At 47.8% G+C, this 25,964-nt stretch overlaps 11 pseudogenes; 5 read left to right on the forward strand and 6 right to left on the reverse strand.

Moving 5' to 3' along the window:
• Nucleotides 1-9,637: 9,637 nt before the first annotated feature.
• LOC143957458 (5S ribosomal RNA) lies at nt 9,638-9,757 on the reverse strand (annotated as a pseudogene).
• Nucleotides 9,758-9,852: 95 nt separating this feature from the next.
• On the reverse strand, nt 9,853-9,971 carry LOC143957405 (5S ribosomal RNA; annotated as a pseudogene).
• Nucleotides 9,972-13,989: 4,018 nt separating this feature from the next.
• On the reverse strand, nt 13,990-14,108 carry LOC143957317 (5S ribosomal RNA; annotated as a pseudogene).
• A 2,625-nt stretch (nt 14,109-16,733) lies between these two features.
• Nucleotides 16,734-16,852, reverse strand: LOC143957620 (5S ribosomal RNA; annotated as a pseudogene).
• A 101-nt stretch (nt 16,853-16,953) lies between these two features.
• On the reverse strand, nt 16,954-17,072 carry LOC143957328 (5S ribosomal RNA; annotated as a pseudogene).
• A 322-nt stretch (nt 17,073-17,394) lies between these two features.
• Nucleotides 17,395-17,513, reverse strand: LOC143957362 (5S ribosomal RNA; annotated as a pseudogene).
• A 3,342-nt stretch (nt 17,514-20,855) lies between these two features.
• Nucleotides 20,856-20,974, forward strand: LOC143957392 (5S ribosomal RNA; annotated as a pseudogene).
• A 321-nt stretch (nt 20,975-21,295) lies between these two features.
• On the forward strand, nt 21,296-21,414 carry LOC143957333 (5S ribosomal RNA; annotated as a pseudogene).
• Nucleotides 21,415-21,513: 99 nt separating this feature from the next.
• On the forward strand, nt 21,514-21,632 carry LOC143957633 (5S ribosomal RNA; annotated as a pseudogene).
• Nucleotides 21,633-22,997: 1,365 nt separating this feature from the next.
• LOC143957422 (5S ribosomal RNA) lies at nt 22,998-23,116 on the forward strand (annotated as a pseudogene).
• Nucleotides 23,117-23,211: 95 nt separating this feature from the next.
• LOC143957459 (5S ribosomal RNA) lies at nt 23,212-23,331 on the forward strand (annotated as a pseudogene).
• Nucleotides 23,332-25,964: the final 2,633 nt, after the last annotated feature.

Raw genomic sequence — 25,964 nt, forward strand, 5'->3', positions numbered from 1 at the left:
CACGATCCTCACTGTCTACTCTTAGTTGTCTTTTGTATACACTAGCATCTCTTTAAACATTAGCTCTCTGTATACCCAAGCCTCTCTGTATACACTAGTCCACCGGTATACACTAGCAAGTCTGCATACACTAGCCTCTCTTTGTAACTCAACTTCTCTCTCTGTATACCTTAGCCTCCATCTCTGCATACCCAGGACGTTCTTCTCTATAATCTAGCCTATTTGTATACACTAGCCTGTCTTTTGTACACATTAGCCTCTCTGTATAAACTAGCCGGTCCTCTGTATACACTAGTCCATCTGTATACACTAGCAAGTATGCGTACTCTAGCCTCTCTCTCTGTATAACTTAGCCTCCATCTCTGCATACCCAGGACGTTCTTCTGTATAATCTAGCCTGTCTGTATAATCTAGCCTATCTGTATACACTAGCCATCCATCTCTGCATACCCTGGACGTTCTTCTGTATATTCTAGCCTATCTGTATACACTAGCCTGTCTTTTGTACACATTAGCCTCTCTGTATAAACTAGCCGGTCCTCTGTATACACTAGTCCATCTGTATACACTAGCAAGTCTGTGTAACCAAGCCTCTCTCTCTGCATACCCTAGCCTCCATCTCTTGCATAAACCAGGACCTTCTTCTGTATAATCTAGCCTATCTGTATACACTAGCCTGTCTTTTGTACACATTAGCCTCTCTGTGTAAACTAGCCGGTCTACTGTATACACTAGTCCATCTGTATACACTAGCAAGTCTGCATACTCCTGCCTCTCTTTGTAACCCAGCCTCGCTCTCTCTCTCTGTATACCATAGCCTCCATCTCTGCATACCAAGGACGTTCTTCTGTATAATCTAGCCTATCTGTATAAACTAGCCTGTCTTTTGTACACATTAACCTCTCTGTATAAACTAGCCGGTCCTCTGTATACACTAGTCCGTCGGTATACACTAGCATCTCTTTATACATTAGCTCTCTGTATACCCAAGCCTCTCTGTATACACTAGTCCACCGGTATACACTAGCAAGTCTGCATACACTAGCCTCTCTTTGTAACCCAACTGCTCTCTCTGCATACCCAGGACGTTCTTCTCTATAATCTAGCCTATTTGTATACACTAGCCTGTCTTTTGTACACATTAGCCTCTCTGTATAAACTAGCCGGTCCTCTGTATACACTAGTCCATCTGTATACACTAGCAAGTATGCGTACTCTAGCCTCTCTCTCTGTATACCTTAGCCTCCATCTCTGCATACCCAGGACGTTCTTCTGTATACTCTAGCCTATCTGTATAATCTAGCCTATCTGTATACACTAGCCATCCATCTCTGCATACCCAGGACGTTCTTCTCTATAATCTAGCCTATTTGTATACACTAGCCTGTCTTTTGTACACATTTGCCTCTCTGTATAAACTAACCGGTCTTCTGTATTACACTAGTCCCCCTGTATACACTAGCAAGTATGCATACTCTAGCCTCTCTCTCTGTATACCCTAGCAAGTCTGCATACTCCTGCCTCTCTGTGTAACCCAGCCTCACTCTCTCTCTGTATACCCTAGCCTCCATCTCTGCATACCCAGGACGTTCTTTTGTATAATCTAGCCTATCTGTATAAACTAGCCTGTCTTTTGTACACATTAGCCTCTCTATATAAACTAGCCGGTCCTCTGTATACACTAGTCTGTCTGTATACATTAGCAAGTCTGTGTAACCAAGCCTCTCTCTCTGCATACCCTAGCCTCCATCTCTTGCATAACCAGGACCTTCTTATGTATAATCTAGCCTATCTGTATACACTAGCCTGTCTTTTGTACACATTAGCCTCTCTGTATAAACTAGCCGGTCTACTGTATACACTAGTCCATCTGTATACACTAGCAAGTCTGCATACTCCTGCCTCTCTGTGTAACACAGTCTCTCTCTCTCTGTATACCCTAGCCTCCATCTCTGCATACCCATGACGTTTTTCTGTATAATCTAGCCTGTGTTTTGTACACTTTAGCCTCTCTGTATAAACTAGCCGGTCTTCTGCATACACGAGTCTCTCTTTATACCCTTGGATGTCTTTTGTATACACTAGCTGCTCTTTATACATTAGCTCTCTGTATACCCAAGCCTCTCTATACACTAGTCCGTCTGTATACACTAGCAAGTCTGCATACACCAGCCTCTCTGTGTAACCCAGCCTCTCTCTCTGCATACCCAAGATGTTCTTCTCTATAATCTAGCCTATTTGTATACACTAGCCTGTCTTTTGCACACATTAGCCTCCCTATATAAACTAGCCGGTCTTCTGTATACACTAGTCCGTCTGTATACACTAGCAAGTATGCATACTCTAGCCTCTCTCTCTGTATACCCTAGCCTCCATCTCTGCATACCCAGGACGTTCTTCTGTATAATCTAGCTTATCTGTATACACTAGTGTATACAGACAGACTAGTGTATACAGAGGACCGACTAATGTGTACAAAAGACAGGCTAATGTGTACAGATAGGCTAGATTATACAGAAGAACGTGCTGGGTATGCAGAGCGCTCAGCTTCAAGGTATGGCCAACGTGAGTAATATGAGGGACACTCCTCACCCCCGCCCCCACCTACCAGATCTGAGTTTCATCCCCTTGCCCTCTCTGCCCCGGTCATCTGGTGGCAGTTTTATGCACTCCCTGGCCCCCACCCATTCATAATCCTTACCAACCTTTCTTTCCGCTGCTCACAGGAACACACTGGATGACTTGTCTAATTAACCAACTTGTACAAGACACAGCTATCCTCCTGTCTGACACCGGTCCCCCTTGGAGGCTTTACCCCTCACTGTTTGGGTGGTCCCTGCCTCTCCCTGGATGCTCCACATACAGTGCCTACAAGTAGTATTCAACCCCCTGCAGATTTAGCAGGTTTACACATTCGGAATTAACTTGGCATTGTGACATTTGGACTGTAGATCAGCCTGGAAGTGTGAAATGCACTGCAGCAAAAAAGAATGTTATTTCTTTGTTTAATTTTTTTTTTAAATAGTGAAAAGTTTATTCAGAGGGTCAATTATTATTCAACCCCTCAATTCAACAGAATTCTGTTTGGTTCCCCTAAAGTATTAAGAAGTAGTTCAGGCACAAAGAACAATGAGCTTCACATGTTTGGATTAATTATCTGTTTTTCCAGCCTTTTCTGACTATTTAAGACCCTCCCCAAACTTGTGAACAGCACTCATACATGGTCAACATGGGAAAGACAAAGGAGCATTCCAAGGCCATCAGAGACAAGATCGTGGAGGGTCACAAGGCTGGCAAGGGGTACAAAACCCTTTCCAAGGAGTTGGGCCTACCTGTCTCCACTGTTGGGAGCATCATCCGGAAGTGGAAGGCTTATGGAACTACTGTTAGCCTTCCACGGGCTGGACAGCCTTTGAAAGTTTCCTCCCGTGCCGAGGCCAGGCTTGTCCAAAGAGTCAAGGCTAACCCAAGGACAACAAGGAAGGAGCTCCGGGAAGATCTCATGGCAGTGGGGACATTGGTTTCAGTCAATACCATAAGTAACGTACTCCACCGCAATGGTCTCCGTTCCAGACGAGCCCGTAAGGTACCTTTACTTTCAAAGCGCCATGTCAAGGCTCGTCTACAGTTTGCTCATGATCACTTGGAGGACTCTGAGACAGACTGGTTCAAGGTTCTCTGGTCTGATGAGACCAAGATCGAGATCTTTGGTGCCAACCACACACGTGACGTTTGGAGACTGGATGGCACTGCATACGACCCAAAGAATACCATCCCTACAGTCAAGCATGGTGGTGGCAGCATCATGCTGTGGGGCTGCTTCTCAGCCAAGGGGCCTGGCCATCTGGTCCGCATCCATGGGAAGATGGATAGCACGGCCTACCTGGAGATTTTGGCCAAGAACCTCCGCTCCTCCATCAAGGACCTTAAGATGGGTCGTCATTTCATCTTCCAACAAGACAACGACTCAAAGCACACAGCCAAGAAAACCAAGGCCTGGTTCAAGAGGGAAAAAATCAAGGTGTTGCAGTGGCCTAGTCAGTCTCCTGACCTTAACCCAATTGAAAACTTGTGGAAGGAGCTCAAGATTAAAGTCCACATGAGACACCCAAAGAACCTAGATAACTTGGAGAAGATCTGCATGGAGGAGTGGGCCAAGATAACTCCAGAGACCTGTGCCGGCCTGATCAGGTCTTATAAAAGACGATTATTAGCTGTAATTGCAAACAAGGGTTATTCCACAAAATATTAAACATAGGGGTTGAATAATAATTGACCCACACTTTTATGTTTAAAATTTATTAAAATTTAACTGAGCAACATAACTTTTTGGTTTGTAAGATTTATGCATCTGTTAATAAATCCTGCTCTTGTTTAAAGTTTGAAGGCTCTAACTTATTTGCATCTTATCAAACCTGCTAAATCTGCAGGGGGTTGAATACTACTTGTAGTCACTGTATACCACAACGACATTGTCAGAGGGGCACCACTTGACAGGACACGGGGCTTTCATTCCGGTGGCATCTCCCATTGGAGGAAGGGATGATGGCCCCAACCCCTTGGCAGCAGGTTCTTTCATGTACAGACCAGGGCGGCTCATCTTCCCTTCTGGAGTCTTCACCTTAGATGGGGGAGTTGCACTTTGGGGGGTCTGAGTGATACCTAATGCGCTGTACTGGAAGGGCTTGACATTCCCGCATATGTGTCCCCTCCCCCTGGATGCGCCCCTTGTCCCCCCCTCTGGCTCCCACCTACTCTTTGCCGACATTGCCTTCTGCAGCTTTCGGGGACCCTGGATGACTTATTTATTGAGCCTATTGGTATGAGACACTGCTTCCCTCCAGGATGACTCTGGACCCCCCTGGAGGATTTACCCCTTACTGTTTGGGCGGTCCCAGCCTCCCTCTGGATTCTCTACACAGCCCCCGATGGCGATGCAGGAGAGACACTAATTGGCGGGCCCCAGGACTGCTGCTCGGGTGAAGCCTCCCATTGGATGGAGGGATGGTGGCACCAGCCCCTTGCCTGCCGGATTTTCCATGCACCGACCAGGGCTGCTCCTCTTTCATCTTGATGTGGTGACCATGGAGGGGAGGAGTTGAAATTTATGGGGTCCGGGTGTTTGCTGGTGGGAGTGCGCTAAAGGACTTGACATTTCTGCATGTTTGTCCCCTCTCCCCTGTTTCCCCCCTCCCTTCCCCCCCTTCCCACCCTTCCCTTCCCTCCTTTCCCTCCCCCTTTCCCCCTTCCACTCCCCCTTTCCCCCCTTCCACTCCCCCTTTCCCCCCTTCCCTGCCCCTTTTCCCCCCGGGGCGTGGACGGGGGAGAGGGGGTAAGGAGAGGACAATCTGCCAAAGGGAGAAATGCATTTGTTCGGGGACTGCATGTACTTTAGGGGTATGGGACGGGGGGTGGTGGATCCCATTCTGTGATGCCTTTTCTGTTGTGACGGGCTCCCTCGTGCATGCCTATGTTTAGGGCGAGCCGAGGAGACCCCTCAGTGCTGACAGTTATATGCTCTACCTCTGTTTTGGTTATACTATTGTTTTTTGTTTCTTTGATGTTACTGATTGTCTTTTATTTGCATACCGGTATCAGACGTGACATTTACCACTGCCGGGACTGGGGGGACTAGGATTCGGGGGCTCCCTCTCCGACCTGTCTACCCAATAACCCAAGTAGGACAGCGCTTTAAACCCAGTGTACATCTGGTAAGCGCTATAGCATAATTGTGCTGTTTTAGTATACCCTTCCTGTACTGTTGAGTGCGGACAACCCTTAATTTCCCTCTCCCCCTGGGGTTGAGGTGCCCGGCCTCTTTTTCCCTTTACCTTTCCTTCCATTTGCCCTTCCTTTCTCCCCCTTAGTTCCCGCCATGCATTACCTACCCAAAACCTACCTTGGTTCAACTTTCTTTGCTTTTCTCTGACGTCCCCCTCCCCCTCCCCGAGGAGCGATGGGAGACTCAGTCAAGGTCACCTCTCTAAACGTTAAGGGACTGAACTCCCCTGAAAAACGGTGGATCCTCCTGGGAAAACTGAACACATCCTGTACTGATGTGGCCTTTATACAAGAAACACATTTTAAAAATACTAGCCTCCCCTTTCTATGGTCGAGATCCTTCCCTAAGGTCTACCACTCTACTAACCCCTCCTCTCCATTCTGATCTCTAGCAGGCTCCCCTGGGTTCTCCAGGATTCTCTGGTGGACCCTGGGGGCCAATATCTTTTTCTTAGGGGCCACATTGGAGAGCGCCTTTTTACATTTGCCACTGTGTACGCTCCCAATGATCACCAAGACACGTTCCTCAGAACTACCCTGCACAGATTATGTGACTTTCGGGAGGGCCAATTGATATTAGGTGGGGACTTTAATGTCCCCTTTCGCCATCGGTTGACACTTCTGCCTCTTGCTCCTCGCTCCCTACCCCTCACCTAGGTCTCTATTCTGGCACCTTAATGAGAGCCTCATCCAGATACCGGAAGTTTTAGCAGATGTGACCAGGGAATTGGACCTTTATTTCCAAGAAAACTAAAGCAGGACTGTGACCCGGGGATAATTTGGGAGGCTCACAAGTCAGTACTCCGCAGGGTACTTATCAGGAACAGCTTGCTAATCTGTTTCGTGAACTTGCCTCTGTGGAAGCGAAACATAAACATACTCCCTTACGGACCTTAGAGATTGAATTGGGGACACTCCATACCCATATTGCTGTCCTACTCCATTATAAAGCGAAAGCGGCACTCCAGTTTTGTCGTAAACTGACGTAGGAGTCAGAGGACAAATGCAGAAAAATCTTAGCCAGGTCGGTAAAGGAGTTGAAATCTGGCTCTTACATACCACAGTTGATAGATGAGAATGGCCAGAGGGCCTCTACCCCAACCCAAATAGTTGAAGTCTTTGAAAAATGTTACTCTGATCTCTACAACCTGCCCGATTCAGGGTCTGGACAGGACTATATAGACAGATATGTAACCGGTTCTGGTCTACCAACCCTCTCATCGGAATCACGGGAGTACTTGAAGGACCCGATCACACTGGAAGAAGTCCAGACGGCCGTGGGACCTCCGAAGGTGGGTAAGGCTCCGGGCCCTGACGGATATACCGCACAATACTTTAAGACCTTCCTCCCTATTCTCGGCCCGCGCTTGGTGAATTTATTTAATACTCTGAGCTCAAATGGGGATTTTCCTGAGGATACCCTTAGAGCCCACATCTCGTTGATACCTAAGGAGGGCAAAGACCCGGGCCTATGTGGGAGCTACAGACCCATTTCCCTCCAAAATTCGGACCTAAAACTATTCTCTAACTCCTCACCACGTGATTGGCACATCACTTGTAGTCCCTTATACATATTGACCAGTTAGGTTTTATTCCCACCAGGGAAGATAGAGACAACACCACTAAGGTGCTTACCCTGATCCGTAAAGCAAAGTCATCTGGGACCCCTTGTCTTTTCATGAGTACTGATGCCGAGAAGGCTTTTGATCGGGTCAAATGGACATTAATGTTCTCGGTCCTTTGCCATATAGGTCTGAGTGAACGGATGCTGGCATGGATAAGTAAGATATACTCACGTACTTACATTCCACCGGACATCGCGCGTACGTTTATGTTGAAATTCCCCCCACCCCTTGTCACTAAGATCCGCAGTTTGCTTCACGGGTGGCATTCTGGCCTCCATTCCTGGTTCAGCAGATGCAATCTCATTAAAATGAACATACTCCCTAAATTTACTTATCTTTTCCAAGCTCTCCCGATCCAGATTCCAGTCCTGTTTTTTAAGCAAGCTCAATCCTTGCTCACTCAATTTAACTGGGCCCACAAAAATCCCAGACTTAAGCGGTCACAGCTGACATTGTCTAAACAACAGGGAGGGTTGGTTCTCCCTAACTTGCGACGCTACTACCTGGCCTCCCATCTGGGGCGTGTATTGGACTGGAATCGAAACAAACTTTCTAAGCTCACTCCCGAATCCCGCTAAGAAGCGCCATGTGGTGCTATAAGTATTTACCCACAGAATTTATGTCACATCCCACTATAGGGGCTTAGTTGAAAGTCAGTCACCTGATCGCTACCCAAAACACACTCACGTCTTTGACTTCCGCCCTATTCCCTATACGTGGCCATCCAACCTTTGAACTGGGGACCCACTTAGAAATTCCAACCTAGACAATGCGTCTAAATTCGTCATTGATGGAAAATGGCCTTCTTTCTCAACCCTAACAGATCCGACAGGGCTTTTCCAACTGCCTTTTTGGAGAGCGGCGCAACGACATCATTTTCTCCTTTCCATCCCCAATCCTCAAACGTTCGCCCGCCCTCAGACGGAGTTTGAGACTCTATGCAGGAGCGAAGGCCCTTTGGCCCACATTCTCTCTCAAACAGATTACCCACACTTAACCTGTCTGGCCAACTGGGAAAAGGACCTTAATTGCTAATTTTCCCCAGCACAGAGACAACGCATTATCACTTTGGCTCTCAAAATGTCGCTGTGCACGAAGATACAGGAGACAAATTTTAAACTTCTCACCAGGTGGTATTTGACACCATCAAAGCTGCAGAAATGTTTCCCCTCTTCCTCGAACATATGCTGGAGGTGTGGATAAGAAGAGGGCACGTTGCTGCACATTTTTTGGTCCTGCCTCAGCTTGGTGGACTTCTGGACAGAGATCCGATGCATGACACAAAAATTCACAGACTTCTCCATCCAGGAAGAGGCTGCATTCTTTCTCTTGTACCATTCACAGATTCCCATTAAGAAGTACAAAAAAATCTATTTTACGGCATGTGATTAATGCGGCGAAATCCTGCATCCCTCTCTATTGGAAAAAATGTTCCCCCCCTTTCATTACTCACTGGCTTAGGAAAATAGAGGACATTAAAAAAAATGGAGGACTTGATCCTCACATCACAAGGTAAACAAGAATTTTTTAAACAAACCTGAGACATCTGGAATACCTTTATATTCTCGCTAGAAGGATGTCGCCTGCTATCGCCTTAGTGCTCTGAGCTTTCCTTGACTGGCCCCTTGGACAGTGGCTGCCATCGTGTCTCGTCCCCTCTTCTCCTTTTCTGATCTTTCAACCCTTCTCTTTTCGGCCTTCCTCCCCTATCTCTCACCCCCTCCACCCCCTCTCTCTTTTGGAAAGAGTGGAAAATTGGGAATGACGGCCCCACACCCCCCTCTGGATGGATTATGCCGGAGGGACCTGGGGTTTGTGTGACCCTGGATCTTGGTACAGTACTTTATCCGTGCCTCGAATCATTGTGATTGATGGAAGGCAGACTCACAGTTGCGAATATACCTGTATCAAGTATTGTTCAGCTGCTTTTTGCTCTGTATTTCTCTGTTGCATTATGTACTTGGGGGACCGTCTTCCCCTATTTGGAGAAAAAATTATATTTGAAAAAAAAAGAAGCCTACGACACCTGGTATTCCCAGGCGGTCTCCCATCCAGGCATTAACCAGGCCGGACCCTGCTTAGCCTCCAAGATCAGATGAGATGGAACAGATTCAGGGTGATGTGGCCGTAGCCAATATCTTCAGGCACTCTCAACTCTCTTGACAAACACCAAGATGGTCACCTTGGAAACAAGCGGAAAAAAATAGGTCAATGGCCACAACATAAAAAGAAGCCTACGGCATCTGGAAATCCCAGGCGGTCTCCCATCCAGGTACTAAACTGGTCCCAACCCTGCTTAGCCTCTGAGATCAGATGAGATTGGGCTCTTTCAGGGTGGTGTGGCCGTAGGAGATTTCTTCAGGCACTCTCAACCTTGACTAACGCCAATATGGTCACCTTGGGAAACAAACAAAAAAATCAAGTCAATGCCAACAACATGAGAAGAAGTCTACAGCACCTAGTATTCCCAGGTGGTCTCCCATCCAGGTATTAACAAGGCCTGACCCTGTTTAGTCTCTGAGATCAGACGAGATCTGGTGCTTTCAGGGTTATGTGGCCATAGGCGAGCTCTTCAAGCACTCTCAACCCTCTTGACAAACACCAAGATGGTCACCTTGGTAAACAAAAAAACAAAAAAACAAGTCAATGCCAACAACATAAAAATAAGCCTCCAGCACCTAGTATTCCCAGGTGGTCTCCAATCCAGGTACTAGCAAGGCCCGACCCTGTTTAGCCTCTGAGATCAGAGGAGATTGGGGCGCTTTCAGGCTTATGTGCCCATAGGCAATCTCTTTGGGCACTCTCAACCCTCTTGACAAATGCCAAGATAGTCACCTTGGGAAACAAGCGAAAAAAAAACAGGTCAATGTCAACAACATAAAAAGAAGACTACGGCACCTGGTATTCCAAAGCCATCTCCCATCCAGGGACTAACTAGGCCCAACCCTTCTTAGCCTCAGAGATGAGAAGAGATAGGGCTCTTTCAGGGTGATGCTGCTGTAAGCGAACTCTTTGGGCACTCTCAACCCTCTTGACAAATGCCAAGATGGTCACCTTGGGAAACAAGCGAAAAAAAAAAAAACGAATCAAGGCCAACAACATAAAAAGAAGCCTACAATAACTGGTATTCCCAGGTGGTCTCCCATCCAGGTACTAACCAGGCCTGACTCTTCTTAGCCTCCAAGATCAGACGAGATTGGGTGCTTTCAGAGTGCTCGGACTCTTTCCCCATCACTAATGGGATGAGGCAGGGGTGCCCTCTGTCTCCCCTAATTTTTATTCTGACACTGGAACCACTTATGTGTCACGTTCGGAATGACCCGAATATTACTGGCATATCCAAACCCTCGGCACACCACAAAATTGCGGCGTACGCTAACGATCTAATTTCTTTCGTCTCCAATCCACACATTTCGCTTCCCAATATACTCGCGGCTCTCCGGCGATACGGCAGCCTATCAAACTATAAAATCAATTGCACCTTTGGCTGTATTGAATATATCGGTCCCGGATGGTGAGGCCAAGAGGCTACGCTCCGCTTTTCCATTCTACTGAGCTGAAAAATCTATACGTTACCTGGGCGTTGACATCGCAGCGGATTTGGCGCAATTGTACCCGCTTAATTTTGTCCCTCTCCTGAATAGACTGAAATCTGATTTGGGAAACTGGCATGCTTTAACACTGACCTGGTTCAGGCGCTGTAATGCATTCAAAATGACGGCCCTCCCGCGGATTTTATACTTGTTCCAGACATTACCGATCCGGTTACCCCCAATTTTTTTCAGACAACTGCAGGTGCTGCTCCGGGACTTTATTTGGCCGCGCAAACTGCCCAGAGCCCGTTTGCAATTGCTTGCCAGACCAAAGGACAAGGGGGGTCTGGGTCTCCCAGATCTGAGACAATACTACAGAGTGACTCTGCTAGCGAGAGTCGTTGATTGGCATTGTAATGGCCCACACAAGCAGTGGGTGGAGATGGAGATTGAGGATGGATCCATTCCCCTATTGACCTCCCCGTGGCTCCTGTCCTCCCTACCAAAAGACCTCAGAGATCACCCCGTAGTGGGAGCTACGTTGGCTGTTGTGCGGAGGTTGTTCCGCTGCACACACATTGCTCCCCTGCCGTCACCAATGACTCCGGTTATAGGTAATCCAGACTTCCCACCGGGATTTACCAACAAGAAACTGCGACAGTTGACAGTGGTGGGGAAACAGCGTCTGGGAGAGGTGTGGCCCTCGGGAGGGCTCCCGACCACGCAAACTGTCGCCAAGCTTTCTGACCCTCCGCTTGACTTGTTTAGTGCTTATCAACTTCATCACTTTCTTCTGGCCATACAAAGGGCCCCCTACACTCCTAGAGACCTGACACCCTATGAATCCATCTGTCACAAAAAGGAACCTGTGCGACACACCCTCTCCCTCCTGTACAACCTATTAAGTAGTCAGGAGGAGGAGTCGACCCCACCATTTATCCACAAATGGGAGAGGGACTTTGGCATCACATTTACCCCACAACAGATAGGCAAGATCCTGACATTAGTACATAAAGCTTCCATCGCAAACCAATATCAAGAATCAGGATACAAGATAGTCTCACGCTGGTATAGAGTCCCATACCTTCTGAATAAAATGAATAGATTGATCCCGGATGTTTGTTGGAGGTGCAATTCAGATACGGGGACCATGGGACACATTTTCTGGGCATGCCCGGACTTGAGGAACTTTTGGGTGGAGGTGACCGAGACGATAAAAACTCTCAGAAATGTAGATATCGCAGACAACCCAGCAGCGTGCCTTCTACACTTGACCGAACAGCCTGTTCGAAAATACAAAAAAAACCTCCCGATGCAACTCCTGAACGCCGCCCGGGCCTGCATTCCCACACTGTGGAGGCAGCCTCAGCCCCCCATCCAAGGTGCTGTGGTATTCCAAAGTCACGACCGGCTCATATTTTACTCTGGTTCACATAGGTCATGATAAGCTGGCTCGCTGTGGTCCCAGTTGCTCTCCATGATTACATTTGTCCGAACAGGGCTGCATTAGTTATACTGTACTACATGTCCGAGGTGGGGTTTCTCTCATTTCTGCATGAAACTCTAGGACTCCCCTCTGAGAACCCAGAGTTATTTGGCTGCCTATTTTTTGTTACCATGTAATTGTGACCCTGGGTCATGCTGTATGGTTGACTGTTATATTTATTTTGTTCTACTTATACTTAATAAAAGAATAAAACAAAAAAAATAAAAATAAGTCAATGCCAACAACTTAAAAAAAGCCTATGGCATCGAGAAATCCCAGGCGTTCTCCCATCCAGGTACTAACCAGGTCCCAACCCGGCTTAGCCTCTGAGATCAAATGAGATTTGGCTCTTTCAGGGTGATGCAGCCATAGTAGATTTTTTCAGGCACGCTCAACCCTCTTGACAAACGCCAAGATGGTCACCTTGGGAAACAAATAAAAAAAAACAAGTCAATGCCAACAACATAAAAAGAAGCCTACCGCACCTAGTATTTCCAGACGGTCTCCCATCCAGGTATTAACAAGGCGCGACCCTTTCTAGCCTCTGAGATCAGCGGAGATTGGGCGCTTTCAGGGTGATGTGCCCATAGGCAATCTCTTTGGGCACTCTCATCCCTCTTGAAAAATGCCAAGATAGTCACCCTGGGAAACAAGCCAAAAAAAAACAGGTCAACGCCAACAACATAAAAAGAAGACTACGGCACCTAGTATTCCAAGGCCGTCTCCCATTCAAGTACTAACTAGGCCCAACCCTTCTTAGCCTCTGAGATCAGAAGAGATAGGGTGCTTTCAGGGTGATGCGGCTGTAAGCGATCTCTTTAGGCACTCTCAACCCTCTTGACAAATGCCAAGATGATCACTTTGGGAAACAAGCGAAAAAAACAGGTCAACACCAACAACATAAAAATAAGCCTGCGGCATCTGGAAAACCCAGGCGGTCTCCCATCCAGGTACAAACCAGGCCCAACCCTGCTTAGCTTCTGAGACCAAACGAGATTGGGCGCTTTCAGGGTGTTGTGCTCGTAGGCAATTTCTTTGTGCACTCTCAACCCTCTTGACACATGCCAAGATGGTCACCTTGGGAAACAAGGGAAAATAAAACAGGTCAACGCCGACAACATAAAAAGAAGACTACGGCACCTAGTATTCCAAGGCCGTCTCCCATTCAAGTACTAACTAGGCCCAACCCTTCTTAGCCTCTGAGATCAGAAGAGATAGGGTGCTTTCAGGGTGATGCGGCTGTAAGCGATCTCTTTAGGCACTCTCAACCCTCTTGACAAATGCCAAGATGATCACTTTGGGAAACAAGCGAAAAAAACAGGTCAACACCAACAACATAAAAATAAGCCTGCGGTATCTGGAAAACCCAGGCGGTCTCCCATCCAGGTACAAACCAGGCCCAACCCTGCTTAGCTTCTGAGACCAAACGAGATTGGGCGCTTTCAGGGTGTTGTGCTCGTAGGCAATTTCTTTGTGCACTCTCAACCCTCTTGACACATGCCAAGATGGTCACCTTGGGAAACAAGGGAAAATAAAACAGGTCAACGCCGACAACATAATGAGAAGCCTACGGCACCTGGTATTCCCAAGCTGTCTCCCATCCAGGTACTAACCAGGCCCATCGCTGCTTAGCCTCCGAGATCAGATGAGATTGGGCTCTTTCAGGGTGATTTGGCTGTAGGCACTCTCTTTGGGCACTCTGAAGCCTCTTGACAAAGGCCAAGATGGTCACCTTGGGAAACAAGCTAAAAAAAACAGGTCAAAGCCAACAACATAAAAAGAAGCCTACGGCATCCAGTATTCCCAGGCGATCTCCCAATCAAGACACTAACCAGACCAGATCCTACTATGGCACCTGGTCTTCCCAGGCAGTCTCCCATCAAGGTACAAACCAGGCCTGACGCTGCTTAGCCTCTGAAATCAGACGAGATCGGGTGCTTTCAGGTTGATGTGGCCGTAAGCATTCTCTTCAAGACACGCCCAACCCTCTTGACAAACGCCAAGATGGTCGCCTTGAGAAACAAGCAAAAAAAACAGGTCAAAGCCAACAACATAAAAAGAAGCCTATGGGCTTACAGCGGACCCTAAGAGATGGGACCCACTAGCTCTGTCATGGTTCGGACGCTGTAATATGAACGCAATGCCACGACTTCTGTATCTACTACAAGCCTTACCTATCAAAATACCCCAGACTTTCTTTCATGCGGATCGCTCAACCTTTATCAAGTTGACTGGTGCTGGTGTTCTGCCATATACTGTCCGGCCATGATATAGTGTCTGCGCCGTACTGCGCATGTGCAGTACGGAGCAGACGAAGCTTCGGAAAATCTCCGAAGCCGAACGGCGCCTGCGCGGTGAGTGGAGGTGGTAGCCCCACCATCCAAGCGGACATAGGGTTGTGAATATTAGAGGGCCCCTCGCAGGCGAGCTTAGCTCGCCACGCTTCGGGCTCAGCCTCGCTGCGCTCGGCTCTTTTATATTCTTACTCTATGTCCACTTGGATAGTGGGGATAGAAACTGGACTCAGTGCGCAGGCGCCGTTCATGCTCGGCAATTTTCGGAATCTGTGTTGCTGTGTACTGCACATGCGCAGCACACAGCGGACACTATCCGATGGGGGACCATATGTGATAGGACACCGGCATGGGGAACTGAAGCTATGGGTCAAGCTAGAGCAGGAGATGGTGCGGGTTCCACTGACTGGTCTGCCTTGGGCGGGGAGGCCATTGGAGCCCTGTGTGACTACTCACCCGTTAATTGGCCCCTCGCTCGCCGAGATGGATAGTTTTTTTCACCTTTCCCACCTGACTAACTTCCCTTCTCCTATGACCCCAATTATTGGACATCCTAGATTCCCTCCGGGCCTGTCTGACCAGGCCTTTACCAGGCAAGCCCCGAAAGGGCTTCTGAGAGCAGCCCTATTTCTTGGACCCACGGGCTTGATTCCCATGGGGACCATACTGCTAGAGCAAGTACCTGTTGCATTGGATAGCTGGAGAGCTAGACAGCTAATCCATTTCCTCGGATCACTACCTAACCATTCGTTCTTCTCTAGACAATTCCACCCCTTCGAGGAACTTTGCCTGGATGATGGCCCAGTTCGTGGTTTCCTCTCTAGGTCCTACCAAATCCTGACAGACGCACAATCCTCCACGGATCCACCCTTCCTAGCTAAATGGAAAAGGGACTTACAAACTACATTCTCCAAACCACAGAAGGACAGAATACTCTTTTTCGCCCATAAGTCGTCACTCTGCAGTAAATATCAGGAGATCTCATATAAGCTGATCACACGCTGGTATCGTACACCGGTGGTGTTGGCCAAAATATTCCCCGGTCAATCTGACCGCTGCTGTCGCTGCGGGCAACAGGCTGGCACCATTCTCCACATTTTCTGGGAATGCCCTAAATTACAAACATTCTGGCAGCCTGTCCTGAGACTCATCCACAAGTTCACAGACATTTCCTTAGCCAATGATCCCACAGCAGTTCTTCTCAATCTAACTCCTATGTCGAGAAAGCGTTATCATAAGTCCTTACTTAAACATCTCCTCAATGCAGCTAGGGCCTGTATCCCAAGTCAGTGGAAAGAGCAATCTGCTCCAATGGTGACCCAGTGGTTCGCAAGGGTAAATGATATTGAACGAATGGAAGACCTGACTGCCACAATGAGGGATAAAACGGAGGAGCATGGGAACAGATGGTTCTACTGGACCCAGTTTCGCTTTTCGGAAGAATACCTCCGCGAGACATAGTAAGCTCATGGTGATCGTTGGAGATCGCTGTTCCAAACGTTGGACAGCTGATGAGCTGGTGAGCCGAGGGCGTCTCTTGCTCCCTGGGAGGGGACCCCATCCTATCCACTCTACCCACGACACCCCCTTACCCCTTCTTTTCCTTTTCTGCCATTTCCTTCCCCAATCTTCTCTTTCCCCTTCTCCCTCCTTTCAGTTCTACTATTTCCCTTCTTAACTCAAAAAAGGGAAAAGAAAATGGTATGTTCCGACCCCATTTGACTACTACACAATTCTCTTCCCCTATCTATGGATATCTAAACTCTTCGAGGATAGCAGGGCTAGTATCAATAATATTTTACGTGGTAGAGGATCCCAACGAGATGGAGCTTTAATCTCATCTTGATATGACCGCAAAGCTGTACACATGCTATTCTCCTCGGACTTCTTACCATTGGCTCTGATATCCATGCAATATGATAGTTTGTTTGTAACTATTTGTATCACACATTCTGTGAAGTTGCCTTTGCATTGTATGTTGCATACTACTAAATAAAAAAAAATAAAAAAAAGAAGCCTATGGCACCTGGTATTCCCAGGCGGTCTCCCATCCAGGTACTAACCAGGCCCGACACTGTTTAGCATCCGAGATCAGACGAGATTGGGTGCTTTCAGGGTGATGGGGCCGTAGGTAATCTCTTCGGGCACTCTCAACCCTCTTGACATACGCCAAGATGGTCACCTTGGGAAACAAGTGAAAAAAAAAACAGGTCAAGGCCAACAACATAAAAAGAAGCCTACAGCACCTAGTATTCCCAGGTGGTCTCCAATCCAGGTACTAGCAAGGCCCAACCCTGTTTAGCTTCTGAGATCAGAGGAGATCGGGTGCTTTCAGGGTTATGTGCCCATAGGCAATCTCTTTGGGCATTCTCAACCCTCTTGACAAATGCCAAGATAGTCACCTTGAGATACAAGCGATAAAAAACAGGTCAATGTCAACAACATAAAAAGAAGAATACGGCACCTGGTATTCCAACGCCATCTCCCATCCAGGTACTAACTAGGCCCAACCCTTCTTAGCCTCAGAAAAGAGAATAGATAGGGCTCTTTCAGGGTGATGCTGCTGTAAGCGATCTGTTTGGGCACTCTCAACCCTCTTGACAAATGCCAAGATGGTCACCTTGGGAAACAAGCAAAAAAAAAGAAAACGAATCAACGCCAACAACATAAAAAGAAGCCTACAATAACTGGTAATCCCAGGTGGTCTCCCATCCAGGTACTAACCAGGCCCGACTCTTCTTAGCCTCCAAGATCAGACGAGATTGGGTGCTTTCAGAGTGATGTGGCCATGGGCAATCTCTTCAGGCACTCTCAACCCTCTTGACAAACACCAAGATGGTCACTTTGGGAAATAAGCGAAAAAAAACCAGGTCAACGCCAACAACATAAAAAAAAGTCTACGACACCTGGTATTCCCAGGCGGTCTCCCATCCAGGTACTAACAAGGCCCGACTCTATTAGCCTCCAACATCAAACGAGATCGGGTGCTTTCAGGGTGATGTGCCCTTAGGCAATCTCTTCAGGCACTTTCAACCCTCTTGACAAACGCCAAGATGGTCACCTTGACAAACAAGCAAAAAAATAAAAATAAGTCGGAAGCTAGAGACAATACGGCCCGAGTCCTCAATTTAATCCATGCGGCGCATGTACAGGGAAGGCCCTTGCTTATGTTGTCAACGGATGCGGAGAAGGCCTTTGACAAGGTGGCCTGGCACTTTATGCAGGCCACCCTGGAACATATAGGTCTTGGCCCCAACATGATGAGCTGGGTAATGTCGCTTTACTCCACGCCATCGGCAGCGGTACGGGTGACCGAGTGGTGCTCGGACTCCATCTTTATGTTGTTCCCCATCACTAATGGGACGAGGCAAGGGTGCTCTCTGTCTCCCCTAATTTTAATTCTGACACTGGAACCACTTATGTGTCACGTTCGGAATGACCCGAATATTACTGGCATATCCAAACCCTCGGCACACCACAAAATTGCGGCGTACGCTGACGATCTAATTTTTTCCGTCTCCAATCCACACATTTTGCTTCCCAAAATACTTGCGTCTCTACAGCGACACGGCAGCCTATCAAACTATAAAAACAATTGCGCCAAGTCGGCTGTATTGAATATATCGGTCCCGGATGGTGAGGCCAAGAGGCTCCGCTCCTCTTTTCCATTCTACTGGGCTGAAAAATCTATACGTTAACTGGGCGTTGACATCGCAGCCGATTTATCGCAATTGTACCTGCTTAATTTTGTCCCTCTGCTGGATAGACTGAAATCTAATTTGGGAAACTGGCATGCTTTAACACTGACCTGGTTTGGGCGCTGTAATGCATTCAAAATGATGGCCCTCCCTCGGATCTTATACATGTTCCAGACATTACCGATCCGGTTACCCCCAATTTTTTTCAGACAACTGCAGGTGCTGCTCCGGGACTTTATTTGGGCGCGCAAACTGCCCAAAGCCCATTTGCAATTGCTTGCCAGACCAAAGGACAAGGGGGGTCTGGGTCTCCCAGATCTCAGACAATACCACAGAGTGACTCTGCTAGCGAGAGTCGTTGATTGGCATTGTAATGGCCCACACAAGCAGTGGGTGGAGATGGAGATTGAGGATGGATCCATTCCCCTATTGACCTCCCCGTGGCTCCTGTCCTCCCTACCAAAAGACCTCAGAGGTCACCCCGTAGTGGGAGCTACGTTGGCTGTTGTGCGGAGGTTGTTCCGCTGCACACACATTGCTCCCCTGCCATCACCAATGACTCCGGTTATAGCTAATCCAGACTTCCCACCGGGATTTACCAACAAGAAACTGCGACAGTTGACAGTGGTGGGGAAACAGCGTCTGGGAGAGGTGTGGCCCACGGGAGGGCTCCCGACCACGCAAACTGTCGCCGAGCTTTCTGACCCTCCGCTTGACTTGTTTAGTGCTTATCAACTTTGTCACTTTCTTCTGGCCATACAAAGGGCCCCCTACACTCCTAGAGACCTGACACCCTATGAATCCATCTGTCACAAAAGGGAACCTGTGCGACACACCCTCTCCCTCCTGTACAACCTATTGAGTAGTCAGGAGGAGGAGTCGACCCCCACCATTTATCCACAAATGGGAGAGGGACTTAGGCATCACATTTACCCCACAACAGATAGGGAAGATCCTGACCTTAGTACATAAAGCTTCCATCGCAAACCAATATCAAGATACAAGATAGTCTCACGCTGGTATAGAGTCCCATACCTTCTGAATAAAATGGATAGATCGATCCCGGATGTTTGTTGGAGGTGAAATTCAGATATGGGGACCATGGGACACCTTTTCTGGGCATGCCCGACCTTGAGGAACTTTTGGGTTCCCAGTAGCGTGCCTTCTACACTTGACCGAACAGCCTGTTCGAAAATATAAAAAAACCCTCACGATGCAACTCCTGAATGCCGCCCGGGCCTGCATTCCCGCACTGTGGAGGCAGCCTCAGCCCCCATCCAAGGTGCTGTGGTATTCCAAAGTCAATCATATTCTCCGGATGGAAGAATTGACCGCCACCCTTCACGCGCCCAAATAAAGTCCCGGAGCAGCACCTGCAGTTGTCTGAAAAACAATTGGGGGTAACCGGATCGGTAATGTCTGGAACATGTATAAGATCCGAGGGAGGGCCATCATTTTGAATGCATTACAGCGCCCGAACCAGGTCAGTGTTAAAGCATGCCAGTTTCCCAAATCAGATTTCAGTCTATCCAGGAGAGGGACAAAATTAAGCAGGTACAATTGCGCTAAATCCGCTGCGATGTCAACGCCCAGTTAACGTATAGATTTTTCAGCCCAGTAGAATGGAAAAGAGGAGCGGAGCCTCTTGGCCTCACCATCCGGGACCGATATATTCAATACAGCCGACTTGGCGCAATTGTTTTTATAGTTTGATAGGCTGCCGTGTCGCTGTAGAGACGCAAGTATTTTGGGAAGCAAAATGTGTGGATTGGAGACGGAAAAAATTAGATCGTCAGCGTACGCCGCAATTTTGTGGTGTGCCGAGGGTTTGGATATGCCAGTAATATTCGGGTCATTCCGAACGTGACACATAAGTGGTTCCAGTGTCAGAATTAAAATTAGGGGAGACAGAGAGCACCCCTGCCTCGTCCCATTAGTGATGGGGAAAGAGTCCGAGCACCACTCGGTCACCCGTACCGCTGCCGATGGCGTGGAGTAAAGCGACATTACCCAGCTCATCATGTTGGGGCCAAGACCTATATGTTCCAGGGTGGCCTGCATAAAGTGCCAGGCCACCTTGTCAAAGGCCTTCTCCGCATCCGTTGACAACATAAGCAAGGGCCTTCCCTGTACATGCGCCGCATGGATTAAATTGAGGACTCGGGCCGTATTGTCTCTAGCTTCCGACTTATTTTTATTTTTTTGCTTGTTTGCCAAGGTGACCATCTTGGCGTTTGTCAAGAGGGTTGAAAGTGCCTGAAGAGATTGCCTACGGGCACATCACCCTGAAAGTACCCGATCTCGTTTGATGTTGGAGGCTAATAGAGTCGGGCCTTGTTAGTACCTGGATGGGAGACCGCCTGGGAAAACCAGGTGTCGTAGACTTCTTTTTATGTTGTTGGCGTTGACCAAGAGGGTTGAGAGTGCCTGAAGAGATTGCCTATGGCCACATAACTCTGAAAGCACCCAATCTCATCTGATCTTGGAGGCTAAGAAGAGTCGGGCCTGGTTAGTACCTGGATGGGAGACCACCTGGGATTACCAGTTATTGTAGGCTTCTTTTTATGTTGTTGGCGTTGATTCGTTTTCTTTTTTTTGCTTGTTTCCCAAGGTGACCATCTTGGCATTTGTCAAGAGGGTTGAGAGTGCCCAAAGAGATCGCTTACAGCAGCATCACCCTGAAAGAGCCCTATCTCTTCTCTTTTCTGAGGCTAAGAAGGGTTGGGCCTAGTTAGTACCTGGATGGGAGATGGCGTTGGAATACCAGGTGCCGTATTCTTCTTTTTATGTTGTTGACATTGACCTGTTTTTTATCGCTTGTATCTCAAGGTGACTATCTTGGCATTTGTCAAGAGGGTTGAGAATGCCCAAAGAGATTGCCTATGGACACATAACCCTGAAAGCACCCGATCTCCTCTGATCTCAGAAGCTAAACAGGGTTGGGCCTTGCTAGTACCTGGATTGGAGACCACCTGGGAATACTAGGTGCTGTAGGCTTCTTTTTATGTTGTTGGCCTTGACCTGTTTTTTTTTACTTGTTTCCCAAGGTGACCATCTTGGCGTATGTCAAGAGGGTTGAGAGTGCCCAAAGAGATTACCTACGGCCCCATCACCCTGAAAGCACCCAATCTCGTCTGATCTCGGATGCTAAACAGTGTCGGGCCTGGTTAGTACCTGGATGGGAGACCGCCTGGGAATACCAGGTGCCATAGGCTTCTGTTTTTTTTATTTTTTATTTAGTAGTATGCAACATACAATGCAAAGGCAACTTCACAGAATGTGTGATACAAATAGTTACAAACAAACGATCATATTGTATGGATATCAGTGCCAATGGTAAGAAGTCCGAGGAGAATAGCATGTGTACAGCTTTGCGGTCATATCAAGATGAGATTAAAGCTCCATCTCGTTGGGATCCTCTACCACGTAAAATATTATTGATACTAGCCCTGCTATCCTCGAAGAGTTTAGATATCCATAGATAGGGGAAGAGTATTGTGTAGTAGTCAAATGGGGTCGGAACATACCATTTTCTTTTCCCTTTTTTGAGTTAAGAAGGGAAATAGTAGAACTGAAAGGAGGGAGAAGGGGAAAGAGAAGATTGGGGAAGGAAATGGCAGAAAAGGAAAAGAAGGGGTAAGGGGGTGTCGTGGGTAGAGTGGATAGGATGGGGTCCCCTCCCAGGGAGCAAGAGACGCCCTCGGCTCACCAGCTCATCAGCTGTCCAACGTTTGGAACAGCGATCTCCAACGATCACCATGAGCTTACTATGTCTCGCGGAGGTATTCTTCCGAAAAGCGAAACTGGGTCCAGTAGAACCATCTGTTCCCATGCTCCTCCGTTTTATCCCTCATTGTGGCAGTCAGGTCTTCCATTCGTTCAATATCATTTACCCTTGCGAACCACTGGGTCACCATTGGAGCAGATTGCTCTTTCCACTGACTTGGGATACAGGCCCTAGCTGCATTGAGGAGATGTTTAAGTAAGGACTTATGATAACGCTTTCTCGACATAGGAGTTAGATTGAGAAGAACTGCTGTGGGATCATTGGCTAAGGAAATGTCTGTGAACTTGTGGATGAGTCTCAGGACAGGCTGCCAGAATGTTTGTAATTTAGGGCATTCCCAGAAAATGTGGAGAATGGTGCCAGCCTGTTGCCCGCAGCGACAGCAGCGGTCAGATTGACCGGGGAATATTTTGGAATGGTTGTCATGGACACACCGGTGGGAGATGGCTTTGGAATACCAGGTGCCGTAGTCTTCTTTTTATGTTGTTGACATTGACCTGTTTTTTTTTCGCTTGTTTCCCAAGGTGACTATCTTGGCATTTGTCAAGAGGGTTGAGAGTGCCCAAAGAGATTACCTATGGGCACATAAGCCTGAAAGCGCCCGATCTCCTCTGATCTCAGAGGCTAAACAGGGTCGGGCCTTGCTAGTACCTGGATTGGAGACCACCTGGGAATACTAGGTGCTGGAGGCTTATTTTTATGTTGTTGGCGTTGATTTGTTTTTTTGTTTTTTTGTTTACCAAGGTGACCATCTTGGTGTTTGTCAAGAGGGTTGAGAGTGCTTGAAGAGCTCGCCTATGGCCACATAACCCTGAAAGCACCAGATCTCGTCTGATCTCAGAGACTAAACAGGGTCGGGCCTTGTTAATACCTGGATGGGAGACCACCTGGGAATACTAGGTGCTGTAGACTTCTTCTCATGTTGTTGGCGTTGACTTGATTTTTTTGTTTGTTTCCCAAGGTGACCATATTGGCGTTAGTCAAGGTTGAGAGTGCCTGAAGAAATCTCCTACGGCCACACCACCCTGAAAGAGCCCAATCTCATCTGATCTCAGAGGCTAAGCAGGGTTGGGACCAGTTTAGTACCTGGATGGGAGACCGCCTGGGATTTCCAGATGCCGTAGGCTTCTTTTTATGTTGTGGCCATTGACCTATTTTTTTCCACTTGTTTCCAAGGTGACCATCTTGGTGTTTGTCAAGAGAGTTGAGAGTGCCTGAAGATATTGGCTACGGTCACATCACCCTGAATCTGTTCCATCTCATCTGATCTTGGAGGCTAAGCAGGGTCCGGCCTGGTTAATGCCTGGATGGGAGACCGCCTGGGAATACCAGGTGTCATAGGCTTCTTTTTTTTTCAAATATAATTTTTTCTCCAAATAGGGGAAGACGGTCCCCCGAGTACATAATGCAACAGAGAAATACAGAGCAAAAAGCAGCTGAACAATACTTGATACAGGTATATTCGCAACTGTGAGTCTGCCTTCCATCAATCACAATGATTCGAGGCACGGATAAAGTACTGTACCAAGATCCAGGGTCACACAAACCCCAGGTCCCTCCGGCATAATCCATCCAGAGGGGGGTGTGGGGCCGTCATTCCCAATTTTCCACTCTTTCCAAAAGAGAGAGGGGGTGGAGGGGGTGAGAGATAGGGGAGGAAGGCCGAAAAGAGAAGGGTTGAAAGATCAGAAAAGGAGAAGAGGGGACAAGACACGATGGCAGCCACTGTCCAAGGGGCCAGTCAAGGAAAGCTCAGAGCACTAAGGCGATAGCAGGCGACATCCTTCCAGCGAGAATATAAAGGTATTCCAGATGTCTCAGGTTTGTTTAAAAAATTCTTGTTTACCTTGTGATGTGAGGATCAAGTCCTCCATTTTTTTTAATGTTCTCTATTTTCCTAAGCCAGTTCCCCCCCTTACGAAAGTTCCCCCCCTTACGAAAGAGGGGGAACATTTTTTCCAATAGAGAGGGATGCAGGATTTCGCCGCATTTATCACATGCCATAAAATAGATTTTTTTGTACTTCTTAATGGGAATCTGTGAATGGTACAAGAGAAAGAATGCAGCCTCTTCCTGGATGGAGAAGTCTGTGAATTTTTGTGTCATGCATCGGATCTCTGTCCAGAAGTCCACCAAGCTGAGGCAGGACCAAAAAATGTGCAGCAACGTGCCCTCTTCTTTTCCACACCTCCAGCATATGTTCGAGGAAGAGGGGAAACATTTCTGCAGCTTTGATGGTGTCAAATACCACCTGGTGAGAAGTTTAAAATTCGTCTCCTGTATCTTCGTGCACAGCGACATTTTGAGAGCCAAAGTGATAATGCGTTGTCTCTGTGCTGGGGAAAATTAGCAATTAAGGTCCTTTTCCCAGTTGGCCAGACAGGTTAAGTGTGGGTAATCTGTTTGAGAGAGAATGTGGGCCAAAGGGCCTTCGCTCCTGCATAGAGTCTCGAACTCCGTCTGAGGGCGGGTGAACGTTTGAGGATTGGGGATGGAATGGAGAAAATGATGTCGTTGCGCCGCTCTCCAAAAAGGCAGTTGGAAAGCCCTGTCGGATCTGTTAGGGTTGAGAAAGAAGGCCATTTTCCATCAATGACGAATTTAGACGCATTGTCTAGGTTGGAATTTCTAAGTGGGTCCCCAGTTCAAAGGTTGGATGGCCACGTATAGGGAATAGGGGGGAAGTCAAAGACGTGAGTGTGTTTTGGGTAGCGATCAGGTGACTGACTTTCAACTAAGCCCCTATAGTGGGATGTGACATAAATTCTGTGGGTAAATACTTATAGCACCACATGGCGCTTCTTAGCGGGATTCGGGAGTGAGCTTAGAAAATTTGTTTCGATTCCAGTCCAATACACGCCCCAGATGGGAGGCCAGGTAGTAGCATCGCAAGTTAGGGAGAACCAACCCTCCCTGTTGTTTAGACAATGTCAGCTGTGACCGCTTAAGTCTGGGATTTTTGTGGGCCCAGTTAAATTGAGTGAGCAAGGATTGAGCTTGCTTAAAAAAACAGGACTGGAATCTGGATCGGGAGAGCTTGGAAAAGATAAGTAAATTTAGGGAGTATGTTCATTTTAATGAGATTGCATCTGCTGAACCAGGAATGGAGGCCAGAATGCCACCCGTGAAGCAAACTGCGGATCTTAGTGACAAGGGGTGGGGGGAAGTTCAACATAAACGTACGCGCGATGTCCGGTGGAATGTAAGTACGTGAGTATATCTTACTTATCCATGCCAGCATCCGTTCACTCAGACCTATATGGCGAAGGACCGAGAACATTAATGTCCATTTGACCCGATCAAAAGCCTTCTCGGCATCAGTACTCATGAAAAGACAAGGGGTCCCAGATGACTTTGCTTTACGGATCAGGGTAAGCACCTTAGTGGTGTTGTCCCTATCTTCCCTGGTGGGAATAAAACCTAACTGGTCAATATGTATAAGGGACTACAAGTAATGTGCCAATCACGTGGCGAGGAGTTAGAGAATAGTTTTAGGACCGAATTTTGGAGGGAAATGGGTCTGTAGCTCCCACATAGGCCCGGGTCTTTGCCCTCCTTAGGTATCAACGAGATGTGGGCTCTAAGGGTATCCTCAGGAAAATCCCCATTCGAGCTCAGAGTATTAAATAAATTCACCAAGCGCGGGCCGAGAATAGGGAGGAAGGTCTTAAAGTATTGTGCGGTATATCCGTCAGGGCCCGGAGCCTTACCCACCTTCGGAGGTCCCACGGCCGTCTGGACTTCTTCCAGTGTGATCGGG

Source organism: Lithobates pipiens, unplaced genomic scaffold (assembly GCF_037356315.1).
Source record: "Lithobates pipiens isolate NorthernLeopardFrog02 unplaced genomic scaffold, aLitPip1_a1.2 Scaffold_52, whole genome shotgun sequence".
Lineage (NCBI taxonomy): Eukaryota > Metazoa > Chordata > Amphibia > Anura > Ranidae > Lithobates > Lithobates pipiens.